The 23,291-nt window shown below is 46.7% G+C and overlaps 1 pseudogene; it reads right to left on the bottom strand.

The window, feature by feature from the left end:
• Positions 1 to 13,889: 13,889 nt before the first annotated feature.
• LOC136525856 (probable glutathione S-transferase GSTU6) lies at positions 13,890 to 14,620 on the bottom strand (annotated as a pseudogene).
• Positions 14,621 to 23,291: the final 8,671 nt, after the last annotated feature.

The raw sequence follows: 23,291 nt of genomic DNA on the forward strand, positions 1-23,291 counted from the left end.
GGTGGGGAAGGGCTGGTCTGGCCGGCGTAACCGCCCTATGCCAGCGTCGCCGCGCCGGTGCGCGCGCGGGTGCCCGAGGGTGTCGTCGTTGCGAAGACAGGTTGTTCCGAGGGTTTATCTGTGAAGTGGGTGACTGTAGGAATAGTGCCATCGGTCTCAGTGTGATTCGCCGTTAGGTTAGGGCCGTTTTCGCAAAATAGCCGGGGCGCGTGGGCCGTCATCGCCCGGCTGGGCCACGTGCCCGTGTGGGCCACGCAGTACGTATCGCATGCGCGTTGTGCTGGACTGGGCTGAGCCGCTCGTTCCTTGGGCCACACGATAGAAATCGGTTTTTCATTTTCTAGTAAAAGTAAATGCTTATTCAATTTAGTTTTGAGATAAACTTTGAAAAATAATAGTAAATTCTGTAGATGTCCAAAAATAGTGAAACAAAATTTGTTAGGTTCACAAAAATGTTATCTATCTATTGGTGTAGTTAGTTTATAGTTAGCTATGATCCTAGTAGGTTCATAAATTCAAATTAGGGAGCTTAGTATTATGTAGATTAATATTTATAGGAATTGTTGTGGCAAATGGATGATAGATTTAGTCTTGATATTTTTACCGTAGGTTCACTAGATTATTATGTACTCACTGTAATTTTTGTAGCACTAGAGTAGGTTGATAAATAGAATAGCTAGTACCCTTGTTTATCATATATAGAGTAAATCGGTATTAAGAGTAAGAATACCTTTAGTTGCTAAGATAATATATATCATGCTTCATACTTGTTAGTGGTAACAGTAGGTAACTTAGCACCTTAGTCGGTAGGACTAGCTTAGTAGCTTGATAGATATATTTTATTTTAAGAGCTGCTATTGCCACATTACTAAGTGTTGCATCATCATTTCATGCATGTAGATCACGAGTTGGTAGAGTTCATGCCCGTAGATGAAAAAGATTACGAAGAGGTCATTGAGGAGTACGAGGAGGAGATCCTCGTACAGGAGGGAGCCCTAGAGCCTTTTGGTGCTGACTTTGCTGACCCACTGTCTGCCCAAGGCAAGCCCCGGTGCATAACCCTTATTTTTAAATGATCATTGATTATATATGATGTGCATTTACGTTATAGGCATTTTATGGAAACTACATGCATAAATGTATCTACCTATGAGTCCTACTAGTATAGGTCGAGTAGCTGCTATGCTCAGGATATCAGTAGCGTGAGTAACCTGCCGTTACTCACAGCAGGTGATAATTATGATCACTCATGATAAATGGTGGAAAGGAAAAGTGGTGATCGGGTAGGGATATGGTTTGGGTACTGGTGGGTGTAAGAGGTTGTGTCCTGTGGCCAACATAGCATAGCTTGGTTACACTTTTTCCCTGTGTGTGTCGGTTAAGGATCGGCCATTGCATAAGTCTCGAGGCAAGTCACAGATTTATTATCCTGAGCACATACTTGGGTATGGACGCAGGAAAGACTTGTTGCTCTCTTGTCATGGGCTCTAGCTCTTTTTGGACCGACTGATTGGAGGCGGGGATGGTGGAGGTCCTTGCACCGCACTAAGTTCAGGACTTAGGAGCGGGGGCTTGGAGTCCAAGTTTGGACGGGGACCTAGACACCATGATAGGAGGGTGATGGGTTGGTCCTTCTTATGCCTGGGGTACAAGCGGGGCATGTGTTTTCAGGGTACCCAACTGGGGGCATTGATTCGTGAATCACCGGGCGATCCGGTACGGCTTGTTTTTGGGTCTAGCATCGTAGTAAGAACTCAAAGATGGAAGGTGATGAAATGGAACTGATTGCTCAACTCTTGCTTGAAAGTAGAATAGGTGCTTACATAGAATGGCTAGATAATAAATTAATACGGCTATTAATAATAACATAAATAAGGACTCACTATTAGTATTGCTTTCTGCAAAAAGGAAACCAACAAACCATAAAGCTTATCATATCCCTTGGAGTCGGGAAATTATTCTCACTAGTCGGATAAGTCTTGCGAGTATATTGTGTACTCAGGGTTTATTTACCCCTGTTGCAGGTAATACATGAGGAGTACTATTGTGTGAAGGATTCTTCTGGTGGACACAGATGGAATCCTGGCTTACTATCGATAGATGTTTCTTTTTAAATTCCGCTATTTAATATTCCGCACTTTGACATTTGGTAATGTAATAATATAATTTTTAAGAACTTTGGATGTATGAAATGAATTAAGTATTGTAACTCGTTCTCACTATTGGATCCTTGGGAAAAAATGTGAATCCTTTAGGCTCTCCCTTGGGGTGTGCCCGACGGATACCGCCCGTTGTAGCTCGCTTTCGGGGTGCTTAGTGTCTGGTGGAAGACAAGCGCCTCCGTAAGTGCGTTATTTCGGGCGGTTCTGCCACAATTCCATGGGATCAGCGACGGTAGGAGGGCTTGAGCCCCCTAGCCCCACTGCTAGATCTGCCCCTGTTCACCATGCTCAATCTTATGGCCACATGCATGCCAACGTTGAATCTGGGGCTCAACGATGTCATCGACAGTAGTCTTGCCGGCAGTGGATTGAGGCGTAGTGTGACAATGAGGACGAGATGGTGCTTTTGAGCGGTGACGAGCCCCGCTTCCTCCTCCATACCGAAGGGCAGTGCCTTGGATTGGCCTAGGGGGATGGGCACCTTGAAAGATCCTTAATGGCTAAAGGGGGTGAATAGCCTAATTAAAAATCTATAAATCACTAGAGCAAAATGATTAGTACAACAAATGGCGATAGCAAGTTTTGCTCTAGCTCAACCGAGTGAAGCAAGCCACCTATCCAATCAATTTTAGTGAATTATAATCTCTATGGCACACAAAGGTCTAAGTTGCTAATTCTACACTAGTGAGAATTACTACCTAATTGACTCTAGCTACTCAACTAAGCAATTCTAGCTACTTCTACCACTACACAAGTATATCAAAGAGTAAATACAAGAGATAGAGGTAGATATACCACACATGGCAAGAGATGATCAATCATTATATGAATACCAAGGGAGAAATCCAATGCACAAGAGACAACCAATTTTTCTCCCGAGGTTCACGTGCTTGCCAGCACATTAGTCCCCGTTGTGTCGACCAACACTTGGTGGTTCGGCGGCTAATAGGTGTTTCACAAACCTAGCCCAACAATTGGGCGCCACAAGAACCTAGCAACAAGTGATGTAGCTCAATGACACGCGCAATCCAATAGAGTACCTTTTGCCTCTTCGCTGGGAGAAGGTCAAGAACCCGCACAAGCAACCGATCGGAGCTGCAGATAATCACCAACTCTGCTCAATGATCCTCCAATCATCGGGCCATCTAGATGTCGGCAAACACCAAGAGTGACAAGATCACGACCAGCCCAAATCACCCAACTAGTTCCATAAGATGATGCAACTCAATGCAATGCACTAGAGGCTCACCAATCTCACTCAAATGATGAAATCAATTGTGCAAGTGAGTGGATTATGTTTGCTCAGCTCCCAAAGAGTGTGCACAAGTGTATGAGGTGCCAAGAGAGTGGCAAAGGCTGGCCACCTCCTCTATTTATAGCCACACAAGCAAATAGAGTTGTTACCCCTTTGGAGCGGTGTACACCGTCACGTCCGGTGACACCCCAACTATCGTTGCTCGGCCAAGGCCAGGTGGGCACTGCCCTAGGGGTGGCGGTGCCATCGGACAGGGCATGGTGGTGCCACCCAGGCACCAACACTTGCTCTCCAAGTTGCAAACTAAGTCATGTTTCGATCCACGGCAACTCGAGCAACTCTCCACAAGCGATGCTAACTCTCAAAGTGTTTTTTCAAAAACATGTTAGAGCCATGTTAGCATTTCTCAAAAATATTTTCATTAAATATTTTTGCTCGCTCTCCGAAGTGCACTAGACCTAAATGCAATGCATGAAGTCCAACACCTAGTGGCACTAGATGACCGAAATGTCTAGAAGAGATCCTCTCTTAATAGTACGACCATCTATTCTAAACGTGATCACACTCTTTATAGTGTCTTGATCACCGAAATAAAATCCCTATTTATACATTTGCCTTGATCTCTATAGGGTTTTATTTTTCTCATTCTTCTTTTTAAGTTGGCGCACTTGGTCTATCACATGTGGCCATCTCATCGTTTCATGTGACCGTCACCATCACTTGAGTGCCATCATGCTCCACAACTTGGGTGTAACAACCTATCTCACACATCACTTAGATAGCAAGGTTAGTACACATAGGTTTCATCAATTATCTAAAACCAAACAAGGGCTTTCACACCTCCCAGTGGAAGCATTGCACCAGTGCGGCGTGGAAGGCCGGCACGACCTACATTGTCATTATCACTCGTGTTACTACACCTTCAGCAAGGCATGAGCCTTGATTTTTAGTTTCCATTTGGGTTATTTCCTTCAACTTTCAAGCACTTATGGCAGCTCTAGTGTCGGTGTCGAACCATGTGATCCTATAAAGCTGAACAAGAGCAGAGTTCGCTATCTCCATCGTGAGCATCGTCTCATGGGACCCAGATATAATTAATGGTAATGCTCTATTCGGGCATCCGATCGTTCGGATGGCTACATTCGGGGGCTGCGGCACCAGCCCAATGGCCCAACTAGCGTATCCTCATGTCCACTTGCCTCTAACCTTACCCTGCTGCTCCATTCTCCAGAAGGCTCTCCACTGCAGCATCGCAATCGTGCTCCACCATGAACACGCTCGTAGCACCGCAACTGTGGGGTTCTTGGCCGCTGGCCTCGCCAGCGCCCCCGGAGTCCGTAATCCATGGTGCCCCGAGACTAGCCACCGCCCTATCGTGGCCCCATGGCTAGTCCGCAACTGGCCCCTGCTTGGTCCACGCTAAAGCTATTGTGCCCCCTAGCCGGTCCACCGATAATGCGAAGCTCCATTGCTAGGCTCGAAGAAATGGAGGACGGCTCTGCTCCAGCCGCTGCCCCATCGCGCCCCTTGGCTGATCCGCAGCTGCCCCCTTCCCTGTCCGCTCCAAGGTTGTGGTGTCCCATAGCCGGTCTACTGACGATGCAAAGCGCGCTCGACGGCTATTGCGCCCCTTGGCCGGTCACTCTGCGCTATGTGAGCTCTACACCGATGAACTTTACACGCCGATGAGCCTCCATTTCTCCCAAGCAGCAAAGAGTTGTTGCGCTGAAAGTGCATGTTGCAAGCGCACATTTCAAATGTCTCAGATGTTTTAGAGGTATGTTGCAAAAGTATATCGGAATGTTGTATTTGTTACATTGGCTTGTACACGTATGTTGCAAGCATTTATTCCCAATGTTTCATCTGTTTTTCTAGACGTATGTTGCAAGTGTATTTATCTGGATGTTACATATGTTTCACACATATATTGCAAGTGTTTTATGCGGATGTTGCGTATGTTTTGCAGTGGGTTTCAAGTGTTTTTCATGGATTTTTTGCAAGTGTTTCATGTGTCTTTTTTTTTTGTACGTTCTAAGTGTTGTATCTGGATGTTTCAAAAGTAGATCTAGTGTTGTACATGTTGCTATAGCTATACACACATATTTTAAGTGTTTTTATTTGTTTCAACATACATTGTAAAGTTTTTTATTTGAATATTTTAAAAGTATATCTCAGAAAAACACATGCTGCTGCTACCGGTGCGCCGCCATAGGTCACCATTGAGCCGCCGCTGTCTGCTGTCCGACTAGCAAGTCCGTTGAATTAAAGAATCGATTTTTATCCAAGTGATGCTGGGCTGTTCGCATGCGTAGATGAGCGGTTGCTGCGCGAAAAGAACTTTTAGGGCCTTTTTGGATGAAAGGAATTTCAAAAGAAAATTTGCAGGAACTGAAAACGGAGGAAAGGAAGTACGTGTGAGCGTTTGGAACGGAGGAATTTGGAAGTTCCTTTCCTTTGGAATACTGTAGCGCTGCTGTGATTTCGTAGGAAATAAAACATCTGCTCAAAGCTCTGGTTTTTGCTTTCTTCGTGTGTGCCCGAGGCAGCAGCGCCTGCGTTGGAGAGAGAGACGAAATAGTGCAATCCAAACAGCTCAAAGTATTTATTCCTGTGTTTTCGAATCCTATAGGTTTTCCCTTTTCACTCTACCATATTCCTACGTTTTTTTTCTTTCCTCTGTTTTGTATTTCTGTATTCCAAACAGGCCCTTAACCCCTCAATGTGAACCGTCTGCATAGTGAGTTTTTTTTTTATACTAGGCTCATAGGCCTTTCACATTACTGATTGCTCAACAGAAACGATAGCCAACAAGTTTTGTACAAAGTTCTCAGTTCGCTTTTTTCCTTCCCCGGGTTCGATTCTAGCAGACGCTAGAGCTACTCTTATAGGCGGTTAGGCCCAGATTGCATTAATTTCTTAGCACGGCCCTAAATGGGCTTTAGGCCTCGTTTAGATTGCGAAAAAATTTCAATCCGATGAATAGTACTACTTTCGTCTTATTTGATAAATATTGTCCAATCGTGGACCAACTAGGCTCAAAAGATTCATCTCGTGATTTCCAACTAAACTGTGTAATTAGTTATTTTTTTTACCTACATTTAATACTCCATGCAAGCGGCTAAAAATTGATGTGATGGAAAGAGAGTGAAAAAATTTAGAATTTAGGTGGCATCTAAACAAGGCCTTAGTCGAGTCGCTTTGAAACTCTCCTACTCTCTCCCCACTTTAGCTGATCACGGCACGGTAGTTCCAATAAAAAAGCTAATCAACTCTTCTGTGCTGTCTCATTTGCTTGCTGAGTTCTGTCCGCTAATTGTCCAGTACTTGTCAAACAAGAACAAGCTAGAAGACTTGCAAGATTTGGCAAAGCACAGCTACACCTACATCCACGTATGTTGAGAGATTAGAGAACAAAATTCCGCCTTGAAGGGCAAGAAGGTACAGTCAGCTAGTACTAATAGTAATAGGTCACTGACTAATAAGCAGACACCCCACACGCATTCCTCAGGGTCATAGCTCAACTGCTGATGCCCGCAATGTCGGAAACGACGGAGGTGAGACTGCACGGCGCATGGGGCAGCGCGCACGCCACCATGGCCCGGAACCGGAACGCGCTGGCACTCAAGGGCGTGCAGTACGACTATGTGGAGGTATTCTGCAGCTCTATGCTTGTGATCGGACTCTGGAGGAGCAGCGTCATGTCATTTGCACGTGCATGTCCTGTCGCAACTGTGTTCGTGAGATCTGTTTCAAAATCCGACTAACGTGTGGGGACTCACCCTCTTCCTTTTCTCTTAACCGTGCCCGTCCTTCTCTCTACATACGTAGCGCCACCACCGCTCTAACCCTAACCACCGTCGCCGTTGTGCCTCTCTAGCCGCCGCGCCACTCATCGGCCACCGCGCCTCCCTCGCCGTGCCCGCGCCTCTCTCGCCGCTCATTGCGCCACCACTCTCGCACGTCGTGCCCTCTCCGGCCGCCGCGCCTCCCTCGCCGCGCCCACACTTGTCGTGCCCGTCTTCACCACCGTCGGAGGCTCTTCCACCGACCTCGCTGTCGTTTTTCTTGACTCCGGTGACCATGCACGCCCTTCCTCGGCTTTCGGTGTTGCACATCAACGATCTCTTTGGCCGGCAGTGCTCGATCTCTTGACTCCTTGTTGTGATATCGTTGGCGCCCCTATGCCGTCAGTGACTTACCTTTTCGCAGGGTTTCCTTCTTTCTTCCTCAGGTAGCAAGCCATTACTCATTCCTTTCTTATCCAATTGCTTGCTTCAATAGGACCTTGCTTGCCTCTAGAATATAATGTTGCTTATGTATACTTCCTATTCTATCTTGTCCAACGAGTTGGGCAGTGAGGCAGTGGAAGTTGAGCAGTGACAGATAAACTCGGGGCCAAGCACGCGAGTAAGGATTGAGGCCAAGCCTCAGCAAGTGTTAGTTGGGCAGTGATTCTCAATGCTAGGGGGAGTCAGTGACAGTTGTCCTTTGTCAGTGGCAGTGGCCCGTTGCTAGTCAGTTGAGTTCTTTGCAATATCAGTTATGGCTCATTGCAAGAATGCCGGGGGTGGCCCCGGCGATGATGAGAGGCGTCCGCCTCGCCTGATAGATCAGGAAAAGGGAAAGGGGCCAAAGAGGACCACCACAAAGAAGAAGCGCAAGAGAGGTGACATAGAGCCAGAGAGCAGCAGCAGTGGCCGTCGCCGCATATCGTGCTGAGAGAGGTGGCAGAGGAAGTGGTATTCGCATTGGCGATCAATTGTCACTAGCTCAGAGGACCATAGTCGAGTATCTAGAGGCCAGTCTTGGCATTCCACGTGGTACTATCATGCTTGGAGGTCAGCGTGTATCTCTAGAGGATGCACCAGAGGGTGCTATGGTGGAGGAGATTGAGCCTCAGGAGGAGTCCAAGCAGCACCAGGAGCAGGCAGAGCACCCAGAGCAAGTAGAGTAGACAGAGCAGGCAGAGGAGCCATGGCTTCGACGTTCCTGTCGTACTCACACCTAGGTGTCACCGAGGCCTGAGACACAAAGACGTGGTTCTCGTCCACCTCCTAGACCATAGGGTCTGCCTCTAGTGGTACACTTGGACTTGCGGGCAGCCACAGCTAGACAGATGCAGCAGCTCCATTTTGTGGAGTTTGAGCAATGGTTTCTACCGAGGCAGGATGAGCGTGCTTCAGAGCAGTTCTACACAGTGCTACAGGAGGACTTCTACAATGCCTACCTCAATAGTGGTGTGGCATTGAGATCTCAGAGAGTATGCTCCTTAGAGGCTATAGTTGCAGTTGTAGGAGAGCCGATCCGTCCCTACCTCAGCTACCTGCTAGGTCTGACAGATCTCCTAGGATGGACTAGTCGGTACGTTCCGCCATGGGTTAGAGAGTTCTATGCTTCTTTATGGATTGACCCGAGGCACATGTACATTCACTTTGCCTTCAGAGGCCATGACTATAGGCTACAAAGCTCGAGGGTTAGAGAGATATTGAGGATTCTGGAGTCTCCTATTCGGATTCACGATATCTTTTATGGAGAGACAGAGCCACCGAGATGCCCTCACGGTGGACTGATACCACCCACAGACATGGTCAGAGCTTGCTTCATTGAGCCGCTTGGAGAGGGATCGAGCCGCACACCGCGTGACCTTATACCTACAGCTCATATCCTTGATGCAGTCATGAGGAGGTCTTTGCTCTCGAGGAGTGGCTATCGTGAGGGGTTGACACGTATTCATCTTTGGCTAGTCCACCACTTGATCACTTAGACTGTGTTTGATATTTGGGATGTGATGCTCTCAGATATGGAGGACACCTTAGCAGAGGGTTCCAGAGGCCATCGTCAGTTGCCATATGCTCACTAGATCACATTTCTTATCTTACAGGTAGTTTCACAGATGTCCCCAGAGACAGTGGCTGAGTGAAGTGGTGTTACTACAGAGTTCCCATAGTACGACATGAGCCAGCTATTACGTAATAGTCGTGGGAGGACTCCTATCCAGCCAAGCCATACACCAGAGGTGCCAGAGATTGTAGCTGAGCAGGACAAAGCCATTAGGGCCATTGCTAAGATCGAGTTAGAGCATCTAGAGTCACAACAGGAGGACATGGTTGAGAGCGACCCGACTGATAGCTTAGATGAGGACTACCAGCCCATCCCGCATATGCCACCACATGCACACGACAGAGAGGTCGGTGGCTCCAGCTTAGCTCCACCACAACCACAGCCACCGTAGACAGACCCCGCCTTGATAGTTATACTTGAGCGCATGCGGCAAGACCAGGCTCTTCAACATAGGAGACATCAGCTGCCATTGCTCAGGTGTAGGCATGTCAGGATCAGTTCCAGTAGCAGTAACAGGCCATGCAGCAGCAGCAGGTAGTCATTCAGCAGCAGCTTCTTGGTTTCATGTAGCATGTCTTTTTGGCTATAGGGATTACTCCTCACCAGCCATGTTGTAGCTCGGTCAGCCTGCTACTACTACCCCAGTGACTCTAGCTATACATCCCAGTGGGCTTCAGAGTCAGAGACAGCCGGTGGCATAGTTTGTCTCGCCTACCGAGCAAGTGTCTTCGTGGTTTCCTTCATCAAGGATAGAGTAGGCTCAGCACTTCACTCCTATTGTTATGGGCTTCACTCCTACTCAGTCCACGTCAATGCTAGTGATGGACACCCCTGTCTCCAAGAGTCTGGGTGCTACTTTCTGTGAGCTCACAGGACAGCCTATACCACCTGAGTTTCGAGTCCTTGCTCCTACCACAGCCACTCCGATCATAGGGACTACTAAGACGATTCCATCTTCTGTTGCTTCGTCCAAGCCGTCTCTGACAGTCACTCCCACCCTTGAGGTTTTAGTGATAGCAACAGCGGCAGTTATGGCTCCACTTCCTATAGTGACACCTTCTGAGCCACAGGGTCAGGATACTACCATAGCTTCAGCGTTACCACAGATCGACCAAGCTATTGAGTCCATCGAGTAGGCCTAGACCGCTTCACCTCCACTTCCAGTGACAGAGGGTCTGACCGCTCAGAGTTCAGGGTCCGAGGATGATGCAGCTCAGTTTTAGATCTCTCATCGCACCTCATCGCCCGACTTGTCTGCTTCTACCTCACCGTCCGACTCTTAGGTTTTGGTGCTTGACGCCAAAGGGGGAGAGGGAGCGAGTATGTTAGATTTAGGGGGAGCTTGTGAGATGGACTCGATCTTTTGTGTGTGATACTTCATGCATTCACGTTTACTCTCATGCATTGTGTTATATGTGATATATGTGTGATTGTGAAACTTATGTGACATGTGTGCTCTCTACTTTGATATATATGTCATATCACTTTGTTATGCTCATTTGCTTTGCTTCCGCGTTTTACTCCGATACAAATGAGCTTTACTTTGTGTACTCATACATATTTCATATCTTGTAAGTACATTGCGTTAACTTGGATCATATAAGCATGCCTAACCCCCTTTGTTCTTATTGCCAATTGCTTATATGAACCAAGCATGTTGAAAACCTCACTCATCTCTTATACATACTCGAGATTGTGTTGTCATCAATCACCAAAAAAGGGGAGATTGAAAGCATCTAGACCCCTAGTTGGATTTTGGTGATTAATGATGACCAGTGTTCGCCTAAACAGATTCAACGACCGTTTAAACGGCCAGTAAACGGTAAACGGTGGTAAACTATTTTGTTTAGGGGGTAAACAGAAATTAAACGGTTGACCGTTTAAACGGTAAAAAAACGGTCTAAATGGCCTAAATGGAACGGAGATAAACACCATTAAACGGGCTAAACAGCTGTTTAAACGACTGTTTAGACGAACACGAGGTAAATCTAGTTCAATTTTGTATGAATAAATTTGTATACTTGAGTTTATTATATTTATAAATGTGTACACTTGATATGTTACATGCATAAATATCTATATTTGGTTCTTTTCACATGCATAAATATATATGCATACCAAAAGAATTGATTTTTACTCGGATAAATATGTATAAATGCTAGAATACTTGATTTTTTACATACACATATATAATTATATGTATTTTTAAAAAGTACAAAACTGTTTAGACTGTTTAATTTCGTTTAAACACCGTGTAAACAGTTTAAACGCTAAACGAAGGGCGACCGTGTAAAGACCGTTTACCGTTTAGGAAAACATTCATGATGACACGAGATTACTGTGACTAATGGGTGTTTTATAGAGGCAACTTGAGTTAGGTCATGGTAATGATGATTGTTTGGGCAATTACGGTTTTCATGCCCCTATCGATGAAAATCGTTTTGATTTTCAAAGGATGGACGACAAGGTTAAGGACAGATTAGTTCTAAGTGTCGTTTGGCGTTGGAGATACACTTAGAGTAGTTTAGGACGTTGTTTTTCATTTGGCCATACTATTAAGGGGGGTATGAACTAGTAGCTTGACCTAGGTGAGTCTAATGGGTTAGGTGTGCTACACACTTATCAAACTTAGCACTAGGTAGCTCAGGAATAGCTCAAAGATCAATTGGAGTCAACCTCATTCACAAAGGATTTTGAATTAGAAGTGAATGGAGGGTCAAATATTGACCGAACGCCATTTTAGTGATGACCGGACTCACAGGTGCTGCGTCTGGTCAGTGATCAAGGCGCACAGCAGAAGCCGAGGAGCGACGGGATGCTGCACAGTGATTGGAACCGGACGCGCCTCTAGTCGTATCTGTAGCAGTAGGGCCTCTCTGTCAGGGAGGACTGGACACTGAACAGTAAACGACCGGACACTGAGTTTCCAGCATCAGGTCAACATCAGAGAGGGTCTAGAGACCAAAATTCCTGACCGGACGCTAGCCAGCGTCAGGTCACTCCAACAGCCTTCTCTAACAGGTTGACACCACGTAGCCATTGGCTACTGACGGGACGCGTCCGGTCACTTCGACTGGTGTGTCCGGTCACCCCGAAAACTGCTGAGTTGGACAATAATGGTAATGTTTTAAAGTGGCGAGTATATATACTTCTTCTGCTCGTCTAACTTAGCTCTCTTGCCCATTTGTTCAGCTAAGAAACACTTTTGGAGTGCAAGGGAGAGCAAGAGCCTAGTAGGGTGATTGAGATTTGATAATCCAAGATTAAGGACCTCATTAGTGCATAGGAAGTAGCAAGTGTGCATCCACCTTTCTTATTAGGCTTGTCTTGGTCAAGTGAGAGTCTGTGCTTGTTACTCTTGGAGATCGCCATCACCTAGATGGCTCGATGGTGATTGGAAACTTGGTGATTATCCGACGGAGCTTGTGGATGACCCAAGTCATGGTGTGAGCGGTTGTGGGCAATTCACCGTGATAGAGTGTCAAAGAATCAGCCCATAGAGAGCACTTGATCCTTGCGCGAATCAAGGGGAGCTACACCCTTACGTGGGTGCTCCAACGAGGAATAGTGGGGAGTGACGACTCTCTGATACCTCGAAAAAACATCGCCGCGTTCCTATCCTTCTCTTTACTTTGAGCATTTACATTGGAGCAATTCAATTCATGTCTTTACATTATTAGAATTATCATGCTAGAGTAAGATTGGAACCTAGGGTGCAAAACTTTTGTGCGGTAGAACAATAGAAACACTTCTAGGCAAAAGGGGGTGAAATGGGCTAAGTGTAGGGCTCAATTATTGAAAGAAATTTAGAATTAGCTCAATTCACCCTCCCTCTTGGGCATCTTGATCATTTCACTCAACTCATAGCTTCGTGGAGAGATTCATCAGCGAGCTAGAGTTGATAATGCCTAGCAAGGAGAAGCAGGCGGTCAAAGGCCCAGCTGTGCGCTCGATTAAGCCAGTGAGGGGATTTGTGAAGGTCAACGTGGATGCGCCGACCTCCTGACCTCTAAAAACTCGAGCAAGGCGTCTGCAACTGCTATGGCCCGGGACGAAGATGACAGCTTCTTGGGTACATTTGCGTTGGTTCTTGAGAGCTACACCGACATGGAGGCGGTTGAGGTGGTAGCCTGACGCGATAGTCTGACCCTTGCTATTGATCTTGGCCTTCAAACCTTCAGGGTGGCAAGCGACCGTGTCAATGCAGTGAGAAGCATCCATGGAGAGGGTTGTTGAAGGTATGGTCCCTTAGTTTTGGAGATCAAGTCTAGGAGGAAGAGCTTCACAAGAGCGGAGTTCGTTCATGAAGGAAGACGCTCCAATTTTAATGCTCATTGTCTAACTATGAGGTCTGTTAATTTATCATTAGGAAGAACTTGTTGCTCCTATGGAGTTTGTACTTCATATCTTTTTTTTTGAAAGGACTGTACTTCATATCTTGTTGAATAAAGAAGGGCAACTCTTTCTCTAAAAAAATCTAATAAATCCTCTAAAAAACTAAAAAAACTATAAGCAAGAGCAAGGGTCCTTGACTCCTTGTTATTTGAGAAACCACACACACAAGTGACACGACTGACACATTCGTGACGAACAACAGTCTACAACACGGAGATAAATCAAGTGTGCACACGTCACGCGGGTGCACCGCGAGGCCTCGCCTTCCGCGGGAGGAGCCGGGCCTGAAGGTGCTCGTGCGGCACGGCGGTCCCGAACCCAGCGGCGAGCTGGTCAAACGCGGCCACGCTAGCATGCACGCGCGGCATCGTCCAGGGATCCACGATCTCCTCCCCGGAGACGGCGGAGAGCACACGGGTCCCCGCGGCGCACGAGCCCAGTATGACGTCGAGCAGCCCGGGGCTTCGCCCTCACCCGTGCACGAACGGGCCCTCGCCTCTTGGGCAGTCCTCCGCTATCCCGGCCTCCATGACGGCCATCCGCGCCTTCATCTCCCTCACCAGCTCCACGCGCTCCGCCTCCCCGTCCGGCGTCCGCGAACACCAGCGGGCGCGACAGCGGCGACACCTCGTCGTGGAAGAACCGCGCCCAGAACCTGGCCGCGGCGCACGCGCGGGGCCTCCCGCGGGAGCAGCGCGGGCGGGTACCCGCGGCTCTCGGGCCACGTCTCGTCGACGTACTCGATGATGACGAGCGACTCGGCGAGCAGCCGGCCCTCGACGACGAGGACGGGGACCTTCCCGTGGACCGGGTTCTGGCGCAGCAGGGCCTCGCTCTTGTTGTCCAGGTCCTCCTCCACATATTCGTACTGCACGCCCTTGAGTGCCAGCGCGTTCCGGTTCCGGGCCATGGTGGCGTGCGCGCTGCCCCATGCGCCGTGCAGTCTCACCTCCGTCGTTTCCGACATTGCGGGCATCAGCAGTTGAGCTATGACCCTGAGGAATGCGTGTGGGGTGTCTGCTTATTAGTCAGTGACCTATTACTATTAGTACTAGCTGACTGTACCTTCTTGCCCTTCAAGGCGGAATTTTGTTCTCTAATCTCTCAACATACGTGGATGTAGGTGTAGCTGTGCTTTGCCAAATCTTGCAGGTCTTCTAGCTTGTTCTTGTTTGACAAGTACTAGACAATTAGCGGACAGAACTCAGCAAGCAAATGAGACAGCACAGAAGAGTTGATTAGCTTTTTTATTGGAACTACCGTGCCGTGATCAGCTAAAGTGGGGAGAGAGTAGGAGAGTTTCAGAGCGACTCGACTAAAGCCCATTTGGGGCCTTGCTAAGAAATTAATGCAATCTGGGCCTAACCGCCTATAAGAGTACCACGTGGAATGCCAAGACTGGCCTCTACATACACGACTATGGTCCTCTGAGCTAGTGACAATTGATCGCCAATGCGAATACCACTTCCTCTGCCACCTCTCTCAGCACGATATGCGGCGACGGCCACTGCTGCTGCTCTCTGGCTCTATGTCACCTCTCTTGCGCTTCTTCTTTGTGGTGGTCCTCTTTGGCCCCTTTCCCTTTTCCTGATCTATCAGGCGAGGCGGACGCCTCTCATCATCGCCGGGGCCACCCCCGGCATTCTTGCAATGAGCCATAACTGATATTGCAAAGAACTCAACTGACTAGCAACGGGCCACTGCCACTGACAAAGGACAACTGTCACTGACTCCCCCTAGCATTGAGAATCACTGCCCAACTAACACTTGCTGAGGCTTGGCCTCAATCCTTACTCGCGTGCTTGGCCCCGAGTTTATCTGTCACTACTCAACTTCCACTGCCTCACTGCCCAACTCGTTGGACAAGATAGAATAGGAAGTATACATAAGCAACATTATATTCTAGAGGCAAGCAAGGTCCTATTGAAGCAAGCAATTGGATAAGAAAGGAATGAGTAATGGCTTGCTACCTGAGGAAGAAAGAAGGAAACCCTGCGAAAAGGTAAGTCACTGACGGCATAGGGGCGCCAACGATATCACAACAAGGAGTCAAGAGATCGAGCACTGCCGGCCAAAGAGATCGTTGATGTGCAACACCGAAAGCCGAGGAGGGGCGTGCATGGTCACCGGAGTCAAGAAAAACGACAGCGAGGTCGGTGGAAGAGCCTCCGACGGTGGTGAAGACAGGCACGACGAGTGTGGGCGCGGCGAGGGAGGCGCGGCGGCCGGAGAGGGCATGACGTGCGAGAGTGGTGGCGCAATGCGCGGCGAGAGAGGCGCGGGCACGGCGAGGGAGGCGCGGTGGCCGATGAGTGGCGCGGCTGCTAGAGAGGCACAACGGCGACGGCGGTTAGGGTTAGAGCGGTGGTGGCGCTACGTATGTAGAGAGAAGGACGGGCACGGTTAAGAGAAAAGGAAGAGGGTGAGTCCCCACACGTTAGTCGGATTTTGAAACAGATCTCACGAACACAGTTGCGACAGGACATGCACATGCAAATGACATGACGCTGCTCCTCCAGAGTCCGATCACAAGCATAGAGCTCCAGAATACCTCCACATAGTCGTACTGCACGCCCTTGAGTGCCAGCGCGTTCCGGTTCCGGGCCATGGTGGCGTGCGCGCTGCCCCATGCGCCGTGCAGTCTCACCTCCGTCGTTTCCGACATTGCGGGCATCAGCAGTTGAGCTATGACCCTGAGGAATGCGTGTGGGGTGTCTGCTTATTAGTCAGTGACCTATTACTATTAGTACTAGCTGACTGTACCTTCTTGCCCTTCAAGGCGGAATTTTGTTCTCTAATCTCTCAACATACGTGGATGTAGGTGTAGCTGTGCTTTGCCAAATCTTGCAGGTCTTCTAGCTTGTTCTTGTTTGACAAGTACTAGACAATTAGCGGACAGAACTCAGCAAGCAAATGAGACAGCACAGAAGAGTTGATTAGCTTTTTTATTGGAACTACCGTGCCGTGATCAGCTAAAGTGGGGAGAGAGTAGGAGAGTTTCAGAGCGACTCGACTAAAGCCCATTTGGGGCCGTGCTAAGAAATTAATGCAATCTGGGCCTAACCGCCTATAAGAGTAGCTCCAGCGACTGCTAGAATCGAAACCGGGGAAGGAAAAAAGCGAACTGAGCACTTTGTACAAAACTTGTTGGCTCTCGTTTCTATTGAGCAATCAGTAATGTGAAAGGCCTATGAGCCTAGTATCAAAAAAAAAAAAAAAAACTCACTATGCAGACGGTTCACATTGAGGGGTTAAAAGTTCTTTTCGCGCACCAACCGCTCATCTACGCTTGCGAACAGCCCAACATCACTTGGATAAAAATCGATTCTTTAATTCTACGGACTTGCTAGTCGGACAGCAGAAGCGGCGGCTCAATGGTGAGCTACGGCGGCGTACCGGCAGCAGCAGCATGTGTTTTTCTGAGACCTGCTTTTAAAACATCCGAATAAAACACTTTACATGAAATAAAAACACTTAAAATATGTGTATAGTTATAACAACATGCACAACACCAGATCTACTTTTGAAACATCCAGATGCAACACTTGTAACGTAAAAAAAAGACATACGAAACACTTGCAAAAAATCCATGAAAAACACTTGAAACCTACTGTAAAACATACGCAACATCCACATAAAACACTTGTAATATATGTGTGAAACATATGTAACATCCAGATAAACACACTTGCAACATGCGTGTGAAAAAACATTGGGAATAGATGCTTGCAACATACGTGTACAAACCACTGTAACAAATACAACATTCTGATATACTTTTACAACATCCATACAAAACACTTGCAACATACCTCTGAAACATCTAAGACATTTGAAATATACGCTTGCAACATGTACTTTCAGCGCAACAACTCTTTGCTGCTTGGGAGAAATGGAAGCTCATCAGCGTGTGAAGTTCATCGGTGTAGAGCTCACATAGCGTAGAGTGACTAGCCAGGGGGCGCAATAGCCGTCGAGCGCACTTTGCGTTGTCAGTAGACCGGCTATGGGACACCACAACCTTGGAGCGGACAGCGAAGGGGGCAGCTGCGGATCAGCCAAGGGGCGCGATGGGGCAGCGGCCGGAGCAGAGCCGCACTCCATTTCTTCGAGCCTAGCAATGGAGCTTCGTGTTATCGGCGGACCGGCTAGGGGGCACCGTAGCTTTAGCGTGGACCAAGCAGGGGGCAGTTGCAGACTAGCCATGGGGCCACGATAGGGAGGCGGCTAGCCTCGGGGCACCATGGATTACGGACTCCGGGGGCGCTGGCGAGGCCAGCGGCCAAGAACCCCACAGTTGCGGTGCTGCGAGCGCGTTCATGGAGGAGCACGATTGCGATGCTGCAGTGGAGAGCCTTTCAGGAGAATGGAGCAGCAGGATAAGGTTAGAGGGAAGTGGACATGAGGATACGCTAGTTGGGCCATTGGGCTGGTGCCGCAGCCCCCGAATGCAGCCATCCGAACGATCGGATGCCCGAATAGAGCATTACCGTTAATTATATCTGGGTCCCATGAGACGATGCTCACGATGGAGATAGCAAACTCTGCTCTTGTTCAGCTTTATAGGATCACATGGTTCGACACCGACACTGGAGCTGCCATAAGTGCTTGAAAGTTGAAGGAAATAACCCAAATGGAAACTGAAAATCAAGGCTCATGCCTTGCTGAAGGTGTAGTAACACGAGTGATAATGACAATGTAGGTCGTGCCGGCCTTCCTCGCTGCACTGGTGCGATGCTTCCACTGGGAGGTGTGAAAGCCCTAGTTTGGTTTTAGATAATTGATGAAACCTATGTGTACTAACATTGCTATCTAAGTGATGTGTGAGATAGGTTGGTACACCCAAGTTGTGGAGCATGATGGCACTCAAGTGATGGTGACGGTCACATGAAACGATGAGATGGCCACATGTGATAATGACCAAGTGCTCCAACTTGAAAAGAAGAAAGAGAAAAACAAAACCCTATAGAGATCAAGACAAATGTATAAATATGAATTTTATTTCAGTGATCAAGACACTATAAAGAGTGTGATCACGTTTAGGATAGATGGTCGTACTATTAAGAGAGGATCTCTTCTAGACAATTCGGTCATCTAGTGCCACTAGGTGTTGGACTTCATGCATTGCATTTAGGCCTAGTGCACTTCAGAGAGCAAGCAAAAATATTTATCGAAAATATTTTTGAGAAATGCTAACATGGCTCTAACATGTTTTAAAAAAACACTTTGAGAGTTAGCATCGCTTGCGGAGATTTGCTCGAGTTGTTGTGGATCGAAACGTGACTTAGTTTGCAACTTAGAGAGCAAGTGTTGGTGCCTGGGTGGCACCGCCATGCCCTGTCCAGTGGCACCGCCACCCCTAGGGCAGTGCCCACCTAGCCTTGGCCGAGCTACAATAGTCGGGGTGTCACCAAACGTGACGGTGTACACCGCTCCAAAGGGGTAACGGCTCTATTTGCTTGTGTGGCTATAAATAGAGGAGGTGGCCAGCCTTTGCCACTCTCTTGGCACCTCATACACTTGTGCACACTCTTTGGGAGCTGAGCAAACATAATACACTCACTTGCACAATTGATTTCATCATTTGAGTGAGATTGGTGAGCCTCTAGTGCATTGCATTGAGTTGCATCATCTTGTGGCACTAGTTGGGTGATTTGGGCTGGTCGTGATCTTGTCACTCTTGGTGTTTGCCGACACCTAGACGGCCCGGTGATTGGAGGATCATTGAGCAGAGTTGGTGATTATCTACAGCTCTGATCAGTTGCTTGTGCAGGTTCTTGACCTTCTCCCAGCGAAGAGGCAAAATGTACTCTATTGGATTACGCGTGTCATTGAGCTACCTCACTTGTGGGTAGGTTCTTGTGTCCCCCAATTGTTGGGCTAGGTTTGTGAAACGCCTTTTAGCCGCCGAACCACCAAGTGTTTGTCAACACAACGGGGACTACTGTGTTGGCAAGCACGTGAACCTCAGGAGAAAAATTGGTTGTCTCTTGTGCATTGGATTTCTCCCTTGGTATTCATATAGTGATTGATCATCTCTTGCCACATGCGGTATATCTACCTCTATCTCTTGTATTTACTCTTTGATATACTTGTGTAGTGGTAGAAGTAGCTAGAATTGCTTAGTTGAGTAGCTAGAGTTAATTAGGTAGTAATTCTTGTGCTAGCTAGCTCACTAGTGTAGAATTAGCAACTTAGACATTTGTGTGCCATAGATATTATAATTCACTAGATTTGATTGGATAGGTGGCTTGCTTCACTCGGTAGAGCTAGAGCAAAACTTGTTATCGCCATTTGTTGTACTAATCATTTTGCTCTAGTGATTTATAGATTTTTAATTAGGCTATTCACCCCCTTTAGCCATTGAGGATCTTTCAAGGTGCCCATCCTGCCAAGCCAATCCAAGGCTGCCTTCGGTGTGGAGGAGGAAGCGGGGCTCGTCATCGCTTTGAAAGCACCATCTCGTCCTCATTGTCACACCGCGCCTCAATCCACTGCCGGCAAGACTACTGCCGGTGACATCGTTGAGCCCTAGATTCAATGTTGGCATGCACGTGGCCATAAGATTGAGCATGGTGAACAGGGGCAGATCTAGTGGTGGGGCAAGGGGGGCTCAAGCCCTCCTACCGCCGCTGATCCCATAGAGTCCCTCTAGAGCCCCTCCAAGATTTTTTTATCATGGCTGCTTTGAGGAGGAGAGGCTGGAGGTTGAAGATGATGATAAACTCGCAACTTAAGCCCCCTAAACTTTTATCCTAGATCTCTGGCACTACCGGTGAAGCTCATATCAAACCTGCAATTCAATTTCAGCAATCTTGAAGTGCTTAGTCTAGTAAGCCAGTTACAGGGAACACGTACTATTCTATTGGCGTGCATGCATGAGGACCCTGGATGGTTTTGATGTGGTTTTGTGGTAGCCTTCGCAGCACTAACCCAGTGTTCCCGACGGAATCATCGCCTATGTCTACCACTCTCGGAGTTCAGTATTTTGACTTTATGGCCGTGTTTTGTTTTGGGCCTTGAGTGTGTAATTTTAGGGTCTATTTCCTTTTGCGGCAATGCTGCCACAACCAAGTTACCCAGAAAACGCTTTCCAGATCCTTCTACTATGCTTTCAATGATAATATAAATCTGAGTCCTTATAAAAAACAACATTGAACCATGCAAAAGCTCACATCAATCATCAATGCTAGCATCTCTACCTTTAGTCACAAACATTCCACAATTGATATAGAACTCATTATTGTTTAGTAGCAATGGATGTAACAAGGTACAGTACTTAGACAAGGTTAGAAATATGGGAAAGTCGTCTTCAGTCTATGACGCGAAAAACTAAAAACCACAACACAAAACAACACACTGGAGGCTCGTGAGCATCATTGAGAAGCTCCAAACTGAAAAACCACAACACAAAACAACATACCGGAGAAATCGCCTTCACATTATGATTCCACTCACCGGCTGAGTGGACTTTGAAGGGGTTTAGTATCTGCAATTTTGGGTAAGTATCTATATTTTTTGTTGTAGAAGGGATTTTCACCCCATGATGCTCTTTCAGCCTTAGCTCTATTTTCAGCATCCGCCTCCTCCAGAATTGATCCCATTGTGTTTCTTGACTTTGAAGACTCCGTAGACTGCTATTAAGTAATTATCAAGTGGCTGTGGTGGTGATTAAACCAAGGGACGAAGAACAACTATTTGACATACTAGGTTTGTGCCCGTACGTTGCTACGGAACAACTAAACTTTATACTAAAAGCACACGGATCACACGATAAGATAACAATATTGTGAAATTAAATATCAACATTAAAGTGGCATTTAATCCAAAAAGCAAAGTTCATGAAATTAACATAGTCTCAGAGAGGACGACGTTGCAAGCTCACCAACTCTATTGTACAGACCTTCCGTGCGTTGCAACGGGAGCTTCTGTGGGCCTTTGAGAGTCCTTTGTGCGTACAGAACACATCTCTGTCTTTGTGTTGACCCTTCTCTCCGTCACCTAAATCCTCTATCATTTTTAAAAGAAAATAATAAATCCTCTATCGGTTTCATTAAGGTCACTACAACGGTGGAGGAAAACCACAACTGAAACTATGCCATGGAATTCAAAAATTTGCAAGTCGAAGAAAATTAAAAGAAAAGTAAGAATTAGACCATAGAACAACGATTATTCTTTTAAGAGAAAGATATATATTTGTTTGAATAATTAGAACTTAGTACACATGATTTGTTTACAGGATGAGAACGATCGTAACAGAGATGCAAATCTTACATGGCTACAGACCTATTATTTACACAAGAAATGAAGAATACTAGCCAACAGGAGACATAAATCACGAAAGGATCCCTTTCTATATTATGTATATTTAATATCCTAGAGTAGTTAAATTGAATATAGGTTCGTGCCCCTGCGTTGCTACGGGACAGCTAAACTATTGTACTACAAACACACGGATCGCATGATAAGGGTGAAATTGAAGAAACTGATGGCACCACACAATGCCGCATAATGAGTATTCTGATTTTCTCCAATCGATGTATATATCAAAATCAAGAGATAAAGAAATGAAGCATAGGAGCACGGTAGCCACCAGCAAAAGAAAAATAAAAATTGAATCTGTTTGATATATTTTTCTTTCTTTAATATTTCCTTTTTACTAACTGGTCTTTTGTGCACCTGCATTTGATATACCACATCAAAACTATGAGAGGTAAACTGGTATGCTAAATCAGTAGGGGAAAAACTATATATCAGAAAAGTGGCCCAAAATGAAATGCACACTGAAGGTATTTGAAAAACAATTGGCATGTCGAAGCCTATTTGAAAAACTCAGATCTTTCCATTGTGCCGACTAAAGGTTCACTCCAAATGATTGTTGTGAAGATAACATGTATAGTTGCCAACTAAATTAATTCATGTTCTTGTGCTAATTATCAGATGCTTAGTCTAGTAAGCCAGTTACAGGAAACACGTACTATTCTATTGGCGTGCATGCATGAGGACCCTGGATGGTTTTGATGTGGTTTTGTGGTAGCCTTCGAAGCACTAACCCAGTGTTCCCAACGGAATCATCGCCTGTGTCTACCTCTCTCGGAGTTCAGTATTTTGACTTTATGGCCGTGTTTTGTTTTGGGCCTTGAGTATGTAATTTTAGGGTCTGTTTCCTTTTGCGGCAATGCTGCCACAACCAAGTTACCCAGAAAACGCTTTCCAGATCCTTCTACTATGCTTTCAATGATAATATAAATCTGAGTCCTTATAAAAAACAACATTGAACCATGCAAAAGCTCACATCAATCATCAATGCTAGCATCTCTACCTTTATTCACAAACATTCCACAATTGCTCTAGAACTCATTATTGTTTAGTAGCAATGGATGTAACAAGGTACAGTACTTAGACAAGGTTAGAAATATGGGAAAGTCGTCTTCAGTCTATGACGCGAATAACTAAAAACCACAACACAAAACAACACACTGGAGGCTCGTGAGCATCATTGAGAAGCTCCAAACTGAAAAACCACAACACAAAACAACATACCGGAGAAATCACCTTCACATTATGATTCCACTCACCAGCTGAGTGGACTTTGAAGGGGTTTAGTATCTGCAATTTTGGGTAAGTATCTATATTTT

Source organism: Miscanthus floridulus, chromosome 19 (assembly GCF_019320115.1).
Source record: "Miscanthus floridulus cultivar M001 chromosome 19, ASM1932011v1, whole genome shotgun sequence".
NCBI lineage: Eukaryota > Viridiplantae > Streptophyta > Magnoliopsida > Poales > Poaceae > Miscanthus > Miscanthus floridulus.